The sequence below is a fragment of the Cuculus canorus genome, chromosome 3, assembly GCF_017976375.1.
Source record: "Cuculus canorus isolate bCucCan1 chromosome 3, bCucCan1.pri, whole genome shotgun sequence".
NCBI classification, from domain to species: domain Eukaryota; kingdom Metazoa; phylum Chordata; class Aves; order Cuculiformes; family Cuculidae; genus Cuculus; species Cuculus canorus.
In genome coordinates, this window is record NC_071403.1 from 25,603,461 (window position 1) to 25,616,650 (window position 13,190).

Below are 13,190 nucleotides of genomic sequence, written 5' to 3' on the forward strand. Positions count from 1 at the left end.
TGGCATAGGTTGCCCAGGGAAGCTGTGGCTGCCCCATCCCTGGAGGTGTTCAAGGCCAGTTTGGATGGGTCCTTGAGCAGCTTCATCTAGTGGGAGGTGTCCCTGCCCATTGCAAGGGGGCTGGAATTAGATGACCTCTAAGATCCCTTCCAATTCAAACCATTCTATGATTGTATTGACAGTAATTAGGAAATTTCTTTCACAAAGCTTAAAAATAACTTTGGGAATTTATCTCCTCTCTCTTTCTGTAATGTACAGATACATTAGAAAGATACAGGTTTATATATGTGAAACATGAATGCATTATTGAGGATTTGAACTAAGAATGGAATTCAGGAAAAAATGATTTTTTTCTCCATTTTTTGGTTGACATCAGAGAGGAAAGTAAAAATTGTATACCTAGTCACTTTGAATCACGTTCTTATTGCAATCTACTTGCTGCTCTTTGTTTGCAATGTGATAGTGGCTATTTTGCTCCTGGAGCTTAAACTGTCAGAGAAAATGGTGCAACTATGGTCAGGAACCTTCTGGCGTTGTCTGTGTGTGTGTGTGTGTGCTGCTTTTCCCATTGAAGTAATAGTTGGCAAAAGTGAATTGGAACTGCTGATGTACGTGTGGAAAATGATGTTGGAGCGTCTAGGTTTACCTTTGCTGGCAAGATTAAAGCTCCCAAGCTGTCTAGATAGTTTTATGGATACATATTGCTCGTCTTCTGTGCAGAGTCTCAGGAGAGGTCACAAGTTCCGAAGAGGCAGGTACTGCTGCATCTTCCTTCACTTTGCAGTTTCTGTCAGGAAAGGAGAGCAGCTTTGGTGTGTATTTTAAATAGGAAAAAAGCAGGGATATAGCTTCACTGCTTCCCTCCCTGCCCTGCTTGTGTTGTCTTTCTAGCCAAAGTGACCTCATCACCTAACCTTTCTGTTCCTCAACCCCTGAAAGATTCCTGCTTCTGGATTCTTTCTAGAGTCTTTTTATAAAGCTGTAAACAGGCTGATGAATCCTGGAATGCTTAGTGTACAAAATTCTTCTTTTTAATTACCATCTGATCAATACTAATGTTTTATGTGTGTCGTTCCCCCTCCCCAAGGTCTTTAGCTTTTCATTCTCCTTCCAGTTGAGGAAGCTTAGATTCAAGAACCTCCCAAATAGCATTATTTGTACTAGGGCAGTGCAGCTACCCCTTACCTGCCGGTGCCCACGGCGACGTGCCCAGTTAGCAACCTGGCAGGAAAATTTGTTTGATTGCAAGAGGTGAAACTGGAGAGGCAGAATGACTGGATTTGACATAAGGCAGTGGGGACCCTTCCTCTCCAGGCATGGGCAGCAGGTGGCAGTGTGAGTCCGTAACAGTGCAAGCAGAAAAATTGAAGCTAAAATCAGAAAAAATGAAAAGAAAAATTATTTATTTTTACTCCGTATTAGTCTTCTGACCTAATCAGTAAAAAAGTCATTATTCACACAACACTGGGCAATATGCATTGTAATTTTTAACAAATAATAGGAAACTGTGAATGTTTTCACAGGAAATACAGTTCTGTCTTGTGCTGCAATGGTCATTTATCACTGCACTTTGTGAAATCACTCATTTGTTCTAATTTGAATGTAAATGACTCTAAGGTTTTACAAATAAGGTGACAGACTCACATAAATGTAATTGCAGGGTTCATCTCTCTCTTTTTATATATCACTCATTAAGTTATGAATTAAATACATCGTATTAAACCAGGGGCATGTCCAATGATGATATTGTAATGGCAAATTACTCTATGCTATTAGAGGTGTATTTTTTATTCATGGACATTAATTTGTCATTAAGCGGCATTAGTTTAGCACTTTTATGTGGAAGACGTGACCTGAAAGAGGAGACTTACAGCTCTAATGTGAAAGAACAGGAATACAGGCAGCCGATATACAGAGGTTTTTTCACCTCCTGTAAAGAAGCAGAGGGACATTATATTTAAATGTGCTTTGATCTAAAGCAATTTGAGTTGTGTTAAGCCATTTTAGCAAAGGTATTTCTGCAACATGAAAATGCTTTGGCTATGAAGTATTTATTAATATGGGAAAAGCTAGAATGCTAAGTTCAAAATGGTGACTATAAATCATTTTTAACCTATGAACCTGAAGAGAACATTAGGCCTGAAGTGAGTTACAATCTGATTTTTATCTCAGAAGTATCACTGTGGCAGTGAGTTAATTGTCTATCTTCTTTTTCCTCTGTATCAGCTTAGGCAAAGTAGAACTGATTTTTTTCCTTCTTAATTATAAAGTAAGCATCTTTTACCTCCTGTGTACTTGGTATTTTTAAACGCGCTATTACTATTTTCACAGGGATCAATTTCAAGTTTGAAATGTTAAGCAGGAGCTGAATCTTTCTTAAAAAGATGAGTGAGAAAATGTGTTATTTGATAGAATTTGAAAGGCAGCTTGGCACTTGAAGTCTTAAACTGAGAAAAATAGTGAATGACTTGGTCTCCTCCATCTTGAGAAGATATTAATAAGAACTTGTAAATTTTATTTTTGTTTTGTAGTCAGTTGAGTAGAAAAGACTATCCTTCCAAAACCTTGTTTACTCAATAGTGGAGGTGAACTGAAGTCATAGGAGTCCAACTTGATTCATCCTCCAGTTTGGCAGTATTTGCATTTTAGACTTTGCTTTAAACCATCTCTTGTTAAAGACAAAAAATCTGAACTTGATACAAACCTATGTAGTTATCCTCCCCTCTCCCCCAGTTATACGTTATATTTTTCTGGTGGCTTAATCATTACCGTTTGATCTGAAGTGCTCACAACACACGCAGTGAGTGTGTTGTGCTAGTTAAGAAGAAAGGTTTGTAATGAAGATAACCTGAGCCCAAAGCATACATAAATACCTTCAGAAATGGAATTACTCAAATTATCATCTAGTTTTAACTACTGTTAAATACTATTTCAGTAGCTAATAGGGAAACATTTTTCTGCTGAACCATTTTAGTTTGTTGGGGAGCATGAAGAAGGAAACAAGTTCCATGTAAGGATGTAGCAAAAATGATCAGGTGTGAAGTAAATATTTCTGTGTGGGGGAAAGCAAACAGCATTAGGTATATATAACCTTTGATAAATTGCTGTTAGTGTTTTGCATTTAGGTATGGTTGAAATCTTTGAAATTTAGATGTTTTGGCAACATTTCTCATTAAAATTTGTGTTTGAAAAGGACTAATTTTTATAACATTGCATGGAGTGATCATCAACTAAAAACTTTTTCAGTAAGCTCTGCTTAATTTTTTAAAACAGTGAACATTCTTGTGAGTTCAGTACCTTCAAAAAGGGTGTATTTCTGCATTTCTTTGTCCCTCCCCTAAATGCCCCTCCATTTTTTTGTTAAAGGATGATTGTCTTCACTTCATTGTTATTGTGTTTGAAGTGGGGTACAGAAGAGAGGCCCAGCATATCCTTAAAGATGTTGAGATTCTAGCAAGCATCTGTATTTGTGAACACTGAGAAGCTGGGCCTACAGTAATCTATTCTGCTTTTGAAAATGGTGTCTTCAAGGAGAAATCTTAAAGCCAGTGACAGTTTTTGTCATTTGATTACATCTTACATACATGATGTGTTCATTAAGTATTTTTCTTTTCCGTATTGCTGTGGAAAGAAAGCCTTGGTGGTAAAGAATGGAATTCTGATCATTAGCTGTTTGAGATGAGGAGAGCATGAGGGGGCTGAAATTTATTTTTTTTAATCTTGATAAGAACTCCTAGAAACTAAATGAGCAAAAGCCATCATGGTCTTTGAAGGCTCGTGCCTTCCTGATGCTTAGCACCTTCAGCAGTGTGAACATTCACGTGTTAGTTTTGGAAGGACTTGTGACTTGTTTGACACTACTGAAGGTCAGCTGTAGGAACTGTCAAATGGGACATTGAGTCAAGTTCCATCTTTTATATTTGGGCTTTGCCCTTTCCATGTTTTTTTAGAGAATCATATAATAATTTCTGACCAAGGGAGTGATAAGTGAATCCTCAGTCAATAATTCTTAAACTACAAGAAAAATCCCCCTTAATCCTAATACATACGGACTTCTTCTTTTTTTTTTTTTTTTTTAATTCACCGGTGCCTCCAGATTTTTTGTCTTTCTTTTATTTTTCTTCCTCTGTGTGGACTGCTTCTGTTCCTTTTTATTCTCTTTACCTCCTGAAATCAGTTCTGATTATTATGTACTAAACCTACTAATCAGCACAGCTCCTAGTGATGGGAAAGAGGGGCTCTTTTCCTGCATAAGCTTAGGGACAGAGAGTTGTAGAAGATTTTATTTTACTGAGGCATAAAGCTTATATAAAACACATTACAGGTATATTCCTGATGTATTGAGCTATATAAATAACTTTAAATTGTATTTAAGTTGGAGATTTGGAAGAAAATAATTATCTAATTACCAGAACACTGGAGTGGGTCACAGGCATTTGAGGTTCTGTTTTTTGTATCTTCTGCATCAGAGGAAATCTTTTAAATTATTCTTCTGCTCCTTTTTTCACTGTAAAATAAGATTTTGCCTTGATTTAATGCTGTAAGCAAAAAAATTCATAGTGATTTTTGTGGTGCGATCAGACATTGCAGGAATGTAGAGATACCTGAACAAGTAAGTTTTCCAAATAAAATATATTTTGCAACACCTTTAATGTTACCTTTTTATCGTTCATCTACTTACATTCAGATCCTTTTAACTGCTGAGTACCCTCATATCTTCCTGCAGCTGCAACAAGTCTCTTACTCTTTAGAGGAATATTGAAACCATATACCTTCAGAGGTCAAAAGTGCAAGTATTTCTTCCTATATCTGTACAGACAATTGGTGAAAAACTTGTTCTATTGCAGTCACTCTTTTTAATGCAGAGTTGCAAAAATGTTCATAGTCACAGGAAGGAAACAGTTCTGTACTTCCTAGTCCTGCAGCCAGGGTAATTTTATCCTACGTTCATGAGCCAGGAACTATTTTTTGACAATTTTGTCAGAACTTTTTTGTTTTGATATAGTCTCTCAGTTTTATAAATATGTTTGCTTAGGATCAAATCCTCCAGGAGTTTTTCTTTAAATGCCTGGAGTTGAGCACCTTAAATATTTCAAAGGTTGGTTTTCCAGCCTATAGCATTTTCATATCCTTGAAGTACAGATTTCAGTACTGGGACCAATATTTGAGCAGTAGCCTTAAAAATGCAATGTTGAACATCAACGATGTTTTTTCTTTTATTGGACAGTACTCAGTGTGCGTTTTATGATATGAGGGGGGTTTATTTATTTATTTATTTTTGCTGCAGCACTTCTGAGAACTGCTGTTGCTATTGATGACAGCTTCGTAGTACCTGTAAGTCTTGTTCCAAATAGAACCTGGAATATTCTCTGTGTCAGCTATGTTATCGGTTCTCAGATATGTTCTTTTTTTATATGATCACTTTGCCAGGAAAGCCAGGCAATACTCACGTTCTGTCATTCTTATTATTTGTTACCCCACTGCTTTTACAGAGTCTTCTGCAAACTTTGTAGACAAAACTTACCATTGCCTAGCTGAATTAAACCGTTGATAGTATTGGGCCAAGAATCAGTTCCTCGAGGACTTTGCTGGAAAAGGCTGCACTGCTTTATAACTTACTATTAATAACTTCATTTTGAGGTTGTCATTGAACAAATGTTTGATCCAAGATCCTACTCAGTGTATGTAAATACAAAATTTCTGAAATACTGTAACACCCAACTTTCTCTAATATTCCTTGTGTTAAATTTGTCCCATTTTATTCTGCCAGTATTTCTTGTAAACTTGGGAAAATGAGCTCTTGAGACTTCCAAAAAAATAAGTTCCCTTACTGATGCCTTATTCATTTCATGCAAGTCAAATGTTAGTAGACAGCTGGGGTGGTGTGATTAATGATGCCTGGCAACTACTGGTTTCAAATTGGTGACTGATCCTACTTTGTCTGTCAAAATTATACTCCGCATTGAGTTATCCTGCACTGGATTCAGCCTTTCTGTAGATAGGGTATCACCTACTGCCTTAAAATTCTCAGAAAGTTTTGTTGCTTTGTGTTGTTTGACAAATATTTCTGCTATTTGAATTTGTCTGTGTTTAATTAATCTGTAATTCCACATGTTGTAGGCAATTTTTTTCCATTCTCTGGTGAGATTAGATGTCCAGCTCACTACAGTTTTCCAATACTTCATTTTCAGATATGTTTATTAGCGTTGTAATCCTTAGGCATTTGGTGACAGGCTGTTGCCTAGGACTCTGAAGCAGAGACAGGTTTTTAAGAAAAGAGAGCCCTTGCTGGGTTTATGCCTGCATATACATTGAAATGTTCCAGAAATAAAATGTCATAAAAAGATCTTGAAACAGAGTTGTTTGAATCATTTTATATATTCCTCGTACATGAACACCTCCCCTGTTCTCTTTTAGACCTAGAGTGTTAACATTAGTATATTGATAATTTTGGAATATGCTTCCTGTTTCTTCTTTAGCACAACATAATGAGTGTTGACGTTTTCTTAGTTAGCTCGCTATCCTGCTGTTATCAATCTTCATCAGTATTCACTTACATTTATATAGAGCATTTGGATGAACTATCACCCAGCTTAGTTGTCTGGATTGTGATTCTAACTCTCCTGCTAGATTCCAGTACTGTTTGCCTGTTGTGGTCTCTGGGCTTCATGTCTAGATCTGCTCTCCTGTTCTTTGGCCTGGGAATTTGTCATGCTTCTGCATTTGCAAGTAATAGTGTCTTTCTGTGGCCTGGCACGGCTCCACAGTGAATCCTCTGTTTACAGCACAATAGAAACAGACTTTCAGCCTTCAGGTTTTGTCGCACAATAGGCCATGATACAGACAGTATCTAGTTTAGCCGTGGAATAGATTATGGACAGTGCAGCTAGAAGGGGATGAGATTTTAGCTGCAAAGTTCAAAAAAGTGATTACTGTGCATATCCAAACTATTTCTTCTTCTAGAGGCTGATGGAGGGGTTCAACGGAAGTTTTTCACAGTGACAGCAGTTCCTATAAGCCATTTCCATTCTGAATATTTTTAATGGGGAAGACCAATGGTCTTTTCCTGACAATATTCTTAGTGCCGTGTAATACACTTTTTGAGAAGTTTTCAAGAGATTTTTTAAAGAGATTCATCTTAAGGCTGGGAAACTTCAGCTTTGAAGTATTAAACGTTATTGAAAAAAAGACATTGGAAAAAGGAACTGGCAGGTGCCTTAATATCTCTACTAGCAGATATATCCTTATTGTTGATTTTTTTCACTCTCCTCCACCTCTCCATGGTCATAATGGAGATGGGAATGAACAATTAAAATCACACTTTGGCATACTGTGTATTAGGAACACATTTTCTACTTGTATTTTTTCACTATGTTTTCAAGTTTTTGTACTTTATATTGATTTAAAACTTACTTTGTTTTTCAGAATATTAAGGGGATTTCCTTGCTTACTTTTGAAACAAATCTTAAGAAAATTATTGAAATATTTTGTACCAGGACAAATACAATATCCATTACTCAAATATGAGCGTCATCAGTAGAATTTACTGCATCTCAGTGGATTGTACTCAATTCCCGTTTGGAACATGTCATATTATTTCTGTCCTACCTGGCAGACAGAAAGGCTGTTACTGTACCTTACTTGAGGGCCAAGAGAATTTTTGTTTATTAAATCGTAAGCTGGCTTTGAGCTACTAATGTAATACCATCAAGAAAAAGACAGTTTGAGTCTAGGATATTTCATCCAAGGGAATTTATAAAGCTAAGGAAGTACTAATGCTGATGTACAAGGTCCTGCTGAAAAATCATCAGTACTGTGAAGATTTTGCCCATGCAGAAGAATAAATGAAGTCAAACTGGGAGAGGTATAGGGCAGCTGAAACGATCAGGAAGGGCTGTTTTACATGAGGAGATTAAAAGAGCTTGGCTTGTTTAGTGCAGCAAAATGAGGACTGAGGAGCAATACGTTTGATTTCTGTAAGTATATCGAGGGAATAAATCCTGGGGATGAGGAGAGCAGGGAGAGAGACAGTGCTGTTAAAACTAAAAGATAATGTTGGCACAGGAACAAATGCATATAAACTGTCTGAGTAAATTCAGCTGGAAATCAGGAGATGGAGTCTCAAAAATCAGCTGAGCCTTTTGTAATAGTAGTTGAGAGCAAGAACAGAGAGAGTTTTAAGATGGATCTTTCTTGATTTATGACAGATGATTTGATGAGCTTCTCCAGTGTAGTGGGGAAGCAGGTTTACACTCCTGTATTCTCATGGCCTTAAACAGTTTATTAGAGTCTGCAAAAGATTCAGAAGCAATAATATTGTACAGTCCTATTTTTCTCGATACTTCTTGCTCACGGTGATTATTTTTTTAACTGCTGCTCCTGTGAACTTTGGGTTTCTAAAGGACAAAATTTGCTCTGTCTGGATTTCACAAGATTAGCAACAAAGAAGTGAACATTTACCATAAAAGATTGGTGGTGGTTTATGGATTAGCCAAGTAGTTTCCAGATTCCCTGAAGCACTGTAGTAACTCTGAAGACGCAGCAAAAATATAAAGTAATGAAACATCTGTAAAGACCGTGTACCAATGTTCTGTGACTTCTGCTGGAGTAAAGAACACAGGATTATGTAATTCTTCGTCACATTTGAAGAAACGACAGGCTCCTGTGACTGGTAAAAACTGTAAACACCGATAAACCTGATGAATCCTCCCTTTGGGTTTCTACTCTCTGAAATGGTATAAAAGCACCATCTGAAGGGTTAGATGATTTCCAGGTTCTGTTTCATCCTTGTATTATTATTTGTTAAACAATACTGATTAGCTACAGTTACCTTGCCAGGAATGCCTAGCAAGGTGTGAAACTGGGTGAGATGTGAAATTTTTCATTGGGGATGTATTTTCATTTGGTCAATTTACGTGCCAGATCAAGTTAAAAATTTAAGAAACTAAAAAATTTCCCACAGATGCATCTGTTTAGCAAGGGAAAGCAACTACAGAAACATCTGCAAGACCTTACCTGTGAGTGTTCCAGTGGTACCATGAAACTTTCACTGTGTGATCTTAATGTTTTATTAATATATTTCTTTCTATGATACAAATAATCAAATATGCAATATATAAAAGGTACGTATAACCAGGGTCACTTAAGATATTTAATTGGATTGCCATTTGAAAATGTTTGTACTATTTTAACTTAGGATAATCTTTCTCAGATTCTAGAAGATGTTTACTTACTTGGTTTTACTTTTGAGTCTGCATATGGCAGGTTTTACTTTCTTTTTCAAAAGCCACACATATGTCTCATCACACGAGTGATCTGAGAATGTCATGTCCTTCCACTATGCTTGTGGAGGCCACAGGCCGCCTCCGTGCCTTCAAAGAAGGTGTTCACTAGGACCAGCCAGCAGGATTGAAACTGAAAACTAAGCAGATACAGGGAAATACTAAGAGAGAAGGGAAATTAATTCTCATAAGGAAGAGAGAAAATAATAGGACCAAAATGTTTTGATATTATTGCTCTTGTACTTGACCCGAGACCTACTTTGAAATAACAGCAAGGGTGCAAAATAACTTTTTATGCTTAAAAGAGAAAACAAAAGCAAGATTTTCAGAAGGTGTTGAGAAAGCAGTCATCTCCAGAAAAATGATATTTGTAAAACATGTCGTTTAAAAAGCCATCCTTTACTGTACCTATAAATACATTTACAGTCTGCACTGATCTTGTAATAAATTGGTAAACACAGTTTTATACAATACACAATTCTGACTCAGCTGTTCCACTGCAACCAGGCTTTGGCAAAATGTCTTTCATGGTTCAGCTGGGTGGCTTTGGTGTTTAGAGGAAGAAAATTTCAAATAAGATGTAAAATGCAGTTTTGTGGAGGATTTGTGCTCATGCTTGGTATGAAATAGGTATGTCTGTTGCTGTGTTGTTGCGTACATGCATGATCTGCTAGTTCTCAGGTAAATATGTGGAAGTTTGCAGAACTGGAACCTTGGATATAGGAAGGAAGAGATAGAAACAACAGAACTTCATTTCTTTTCTCTTAAAATTGTATTTATTCCTTTTATTTTCAGATAAGTATATTTTTGTCACTACAATTCTTCACTTTATTACTATCCCTTATCTATTTAGAGTCTCTTTGCTATAATTTACATCAAGGCTTTCTTCTGAATGGTGCAGCTGATTCATAGTATATAACATAACAGAGAACCTGGAGGACTTGGAGTCGAGACTCTGTTGTGCTAGGTGCTGCTTAAGGATTTTGAATAAACCCTGTTCCTGTCCCAGAGACCTTACACTTCCTTTTTTTGCTTTAAAGGGGGATGCACAACTTTTAGGAGAAGGGAAATAGTGTCACCATGCAGCTCTTCTCTGTTACAGCAGCAAGGCTAGTCATTTAATACCTTGATTTATAACAGCATTGTAATATAAATAGGAAGCAGGTGGAGTTACAACTGGGTATGATACTTTGGATATTAATGGCTTGGCTTGGCAGTGGAATTCTAAAGCTGTATATACTTTTTGTGTCTTAATTATGCATTCATTAAAAGCTTTTATACCCAACAGAATAAAGTAAATATTGTTTGATCTCTGTAGTGTGCTCCCAGACTGTAGATTTGCACAGCGGGGTCTTGATAATCTGAATAAATTGTATTTCCCCAAGGAGTTTATCTTTCAAATAAGGTCATAAAGAAATGCATTCTTTCCCCTTAGTTCTCCTTGTGCTTTTTCTGCTATTTATAACATGGAGCAGTGGAATAGAGGTATATTGTAGTCTGCTGTGTACTTGGTTATGATTAACTCTAATTTATCAATCTGTTACTTACATCCTTTTCTGTGGCTTGTGCAAGGCAATTATTCTTTAAAGTACAAACGAATAGAGATGGATTTGGAAGTAATTTAAATACAATGTTTATATCTATTATTCTTGTTTGACAATTTATCATATCTCTATATTAAAATACACCTCTGTATTAAAACATGGAACAATGTCACATCATTTATTTTGAATATTTAGTCTTGTCATCTCTCAGATTATGTTTGTTCAGAAAACTGATTTTCTTTTATGAGGGTTTTAAATGTCAGCTCATTGTTAAATTGGCTTGACGTCTAAAGGTTGATACTACTGAATGAGAAGACCAGTAGCATAGAACAATGGATTCTCTTATCTCAGGGGGAGGTAAGAGAAGGGAGAAGCGGGGGGATGTAAGTAGAACACATAGAATCAAAGATATTTCTCATTTCAGAAGCAGACACTGTTAAATAATTTGGCCAACTTATTAAATTGATTTCATTTTACTATGAGATTTTATAACTATTTCAATTGTTAGTTGCAAGATCGGTATATATACTCTTATATGTATTTTCTTAGTCTGAATGTGTTTCAGCTGTGTAATGTACATCATATTAGAAGAGATAGGATTGCTACCTTTCCCTAATTCTCTTCAGCTTAGTGGTGGTTCTGCTTGCGTTCATATTCCGTTCTTCAGTTCAAAAAAGATAAGTGACATATATTTAAAAGTTTATAAAAACAAGATTAAAAGTTGCAATAATTGGCATAGTCCTTGTTTGCATTGCATGTTTTTGAAGAGCACAGACTGCAATACAGTACTGGAAGAAATCTAAATTTTGTAGCTGTTTTTTCAACACAGTATAATAAAATTTGTGGAGAACAACAGACTACTGGAACTCTTGTTTGTGACCACCCCTAAATTTAATTTCTTAGTACCCTATTTCATTTTTCTAATGAAGTTTTTAATTCGATTCAAAATTCAGTTTGAAAATCTATTCAAATCAGACTGAATTGGCAATGATTGCACTGATTCTTCCTGTTGGATTTTTTTAAAGCTAGAAGGTAAGGGGTTTTTTTGTGTGTGTGTTTTTTATGTGTTTGTTTGGTTTGGGTTTTTTATTGCAACTAACTTACGTACTGCATTTTAGCCTGATGTTTCTAAAAGTCTTACCATATAGGAAGAACTAGGTTATCTGATCAGTGGTGTATATTTTGCAGTCTCAGTGTGATATTTTTGCTTGCTGGTATCTGCATAGAGACAGCAACGTATAAGACTGTATAATTTTGATTTGAATATTGGTATGACAGTCTGATTTTCACTTGTAAAAGCTAATGCACTACTTGCTTCTTTGGCTGTGAAATACAAACCTGTAGATCAACTCTAACCTTAGAAAACGAGAAATTAATCTTTCTGATTACAGGCCAAGACAAGTTTTAACAAAATATACTTGCAATATTCATCAAGAAATAAAGCATAAGTCTAGCAGGTCATCAACACATTATGTTAGGCAAAGCATCAAAAATCTTCTGAAGCTTACCAAGGAAAGTAAGTAAATAAATAAACCCTCATAATAAATAAATAGACATAAATAAGTAAGCATCTGAAATAAGTGAACACATAAGTAAAAATAATATTGTAAATAAACAACTGCTGAAAATTTATTTAGCCATCCATAAGTATATTTGGCCTCTTCAACTGTACGGCAGCTTTCATCAAAAACTTCAGTTGGTGTTGATTTGAGAGGATAGGGGAGTTCGATGGATCATGAAAAACACCCGAACCAAAAATGAAGGCTTACCGGTGTCTTTCAGATGCTACTGAAAATATGACTATTTTTTCAGGAGAAAACTGCATTTGTTTTTCAGATTACTGTTTCTCTCTAATGAGGAACAATTTTATTATGTTATCTCTACTATTGGCCTCTTCTGAAATCCACCAAAAGCCATCTGCCCTTGATTATTGATACTTAGTGGGGTTTGACCAGGCCTGTGTTTTTGGGCTGTTGATCCTCAGATCACAATGCTTGATTATTTGTTTATTTTAATCGTCCCTGTATATAGCTATTGACTACAAAAGAGCTCCATAAATATACACTGAGCTCTTCTAAATGTCTTTCTAGATATTTGGCATTCACTCAGACAGGGAACTCTTTGAAAAAGATAGTCTTCCAAACCAAGGACAATAAACCATGATTGTTGCTTGTCAAATGCTGTGATGTTTAGTTTGATTATACTCCTAGGTGTTGTTGTCACCACTGCGCGGCCATCACTGAAGTGGTGGTGTGAGGTGCCATCTGCGATCTGCAGATATTAAATCACTGAGCAAGCAGACAGACCAGATACTTCTCATGTAAAATTCATTCCTTTCTTTTTCTTTCTGCAGCTGGGGAGGATT

At 36.1% G+C, this 13,190-nt stretch overlaps 1 protein-coding gene across 20 annotated transcripts in view; it reads left to right on the forward strand.

Moving 5' to 3' along the window:
- KLHL32 (kelch like family member 32) overlaps positions 1-13,190 on the forward strand; it is a 117,510-nt gene that overhangs the window by 63,869 nt on the left and 40,451 nt on the right. The window lies entirely within an intron of this gene.